The sequence below is a fragment of the Motacilla alba genome, chromosome 7, assembly GCF_015832195.1.
Source record: "Motacilla alba alba isolate MOTALB_02 chromosome 7, Motacilla_alba_V1.0_pri, whole genome shotgun sequence".
Classification (NCBI taxonomy): Eukaryota; Metazoa; Chordata; class Aves; order Passeriformes; family Motacillidae; genus Motacilla; species Motacilla alba.
In genome coordinates, this window is record NC_052022.1 from 9051676 (window position 1) to 9054323 (window position 2648).

Below are 2648 nucleotides of genomic sequence, written 5' to 3' on the forward strand. Positions count from 1 at the left end.
AATGAGAGCAGACAGCAGCAGTTCTTACAGTTCTCACTGACATTCCTGGTCCACAACACTGTAAGTCACCTGCCGGAGAGCAGGAATGGACAGACAAAGGTAAATTCTTACATTAATCTGTCACACTGAGCCCTTTAATGTATTCACTACCAGCTGGAAGTGCCACTCTTCTGGCTAGCTGCTCCTGTCCCACTACAATAGAATGAATCTATTGGTATCAGAGGGAGAGGATGGTAACGAACAGAAGTTACAATCCATATCTGATCAAAAATACCACATCTGCAGGGACATAAAACACTTAAACACCTAGCTCTCCTCTCATCTATCTGTCACGTGTGCCAAGCTCCCAGACCAGGTCCTGGTCCCCAGCAAAGCAGAACTCGGTGCTGTGCAGAAGGGACAGAAGCAAGACTAACACCTCCCAGACAACCTGCACACCACACTGGCTGCACCCATGCACACCACAGGCTTCCCCTGCACCCAGCCTAAGACCACACAGCTGCAATTTCTCTGGCATCACCTCCAGAATGTGAGCAGTGTTTGAGGGTTCTAGGGGTAGTTTTGAATTGAGAAGCAGTTCCCATACACAGCAAGCTGTGGCAAACCCCTAACAGGACACCAGTGTGATGAGGCTAGAAGAAAGGAACTAAACGAGCAGCCCAACACAGGAGGAAGGAATATTTACATCACCCAGGCTCTAGCTGCCACTTTAACTTCCCTCTCTTTGGCACCTCCCTGGCACCTGCAAGCTGCTGCAAGAAAAGTGATGGGAACCTGAGCAGAAAGCTCTGTCGCACCTTGTCCCTGAGCAAAAATTCAAATTTTGCCTTTTAACCAGGCAGCATCTATGCATGCTCTAATCGCTGACAGCATAAAGCTGTGCACAGTGCTTGGATTTGAGCTCTGAAACTCACATCCCAGCTCAGGAAGCACAGCCTGGAGAATGCAGTACCAGTTTCTGCTTAGCCCTTGCACTACAAGGAGGAAAGAGTGGGAGCTTAGGGTCAGAAGCATGGAGGATACATTTGTTGTGTGTTTAAGCTGTGTTGCTGAAGATGTTTTTCTCTGCTTTGCATGTGTGCCTGTTCCAGGTGGTTTTCCTCGTGTTTAAAAGAAATAGGCATACTTAAAATCTACTTTACAAAACCTCAGCAAATTAACACTGATCTTTTCCAGACAATTCTTCAAATGAATGTTCTGCAAATGCCTCCTCACAGCATGCAAAGACTTAGATACGCTGGGAACTGGCTCTGCAAAGGATGCTCTCTAACAAGAGGAATTTAAGCACTGAAACCAGTTCAATTTGCCGCTTTTTGATTTTAATATAAAAAGAAATACTTTCTGCGAGGAAAGACTCAGCTTTCATCACCAGAACCCTAGCACAGACTTCACAGGCTAAACCAGTTCACAGATAAGCACTTTTCATAAACATGACACATCTCTTAGCTTGCAGAGGTTCTGGAGAAGCAAAGAACAGGCTGTGCTGACATCTGGTGGCTTTCTCTGCAGGCAGAGTTCATGGCAAGAGGTCTTGGCTTTTCACTGCCTTTTTTTTTTTTTCTTTTCTTTTTTCCTTTCCTGATGTAACTCCTTCATCTCCTTACAAGATTCAAAGCATTATGATAAAATCATTTTTGTTTCCACTGACTGGGGGACAGTGCTGTCCTCCAATGCAAGTCTTGCTGCAAAGCAAGAAAAGAGCCTTTGTTGTGCACTATTAGCTACAGTGTAGAAAAAGTCTCCATATCAAAGCATATTTTCTCATGAACAAATTTTTAAAAGTGTACATTCGCTGCCACAGGAAACGCTGCTGTTGCATATCAGCTGAGGTGTCAAGCTCACCACTAAGGCACTGCAAATCAGCAGAAGTGGCAGCAAGAAGCAAAGGGAAGTGGTTGGAGAAACGTTTGAAGCTCTGTGTGTGTCTCTGACTCAATAGGAAATGGGGAGTAGAGAAAAGTCAATATCCTGATAAAATGAAAAGCAACAAAAGTTGTCTGCTGGGCATTTCTTGACTCATTAATCACTTGCAAATCTGTGCCAAGCAGTTCTATGGAAAGGAAGCCATGCAAGGGGGATCAGTTGCCAGCCAGGAAGCCTGGGCTCAGTCCAAGCTGTTCAATAAACAAAAGTGGGCATTTGCCTCAGGCCTTTGCAATTCCTCCAGTCATCTGCCCACTCTGTATCTGGGATCCCACCAGTCACAGGACACTACGAATGAGCATCCTATGCTCTGGTTTTAGCTTCTTTGGACTCTCTGGATTTCTGTGGCTATTATTTTCCAAGGACAGGCCATGGATGTCCCATCATGGCTGTGGGAACTCTTGGACTGCTATTTGCAGGCTCATTTTTAAATAAGTGTTCTGTCAGGGAATGTTAAATACTGCCTGGGAGTGAAAGAGAAACACCACAGCTTACAATATATTTCTGGATCACCTTTAAGTCACAATGTTTACATCAGATAAAGCAGTTAACTGTAAAAGTGGTGCTTATCAGATCTTTGAGTTCTCCTTTATGCCATTGGTCAACTCAGCTGTCCATGTCAGCAGATTTTTCTTTACTCTTGCTTCTTCAAAAGGCAACATAACTACCTCTGGGCAGAAAAAATCATTAAAACTGTTGGATGCAGAAAGTATAATGTGACAAAG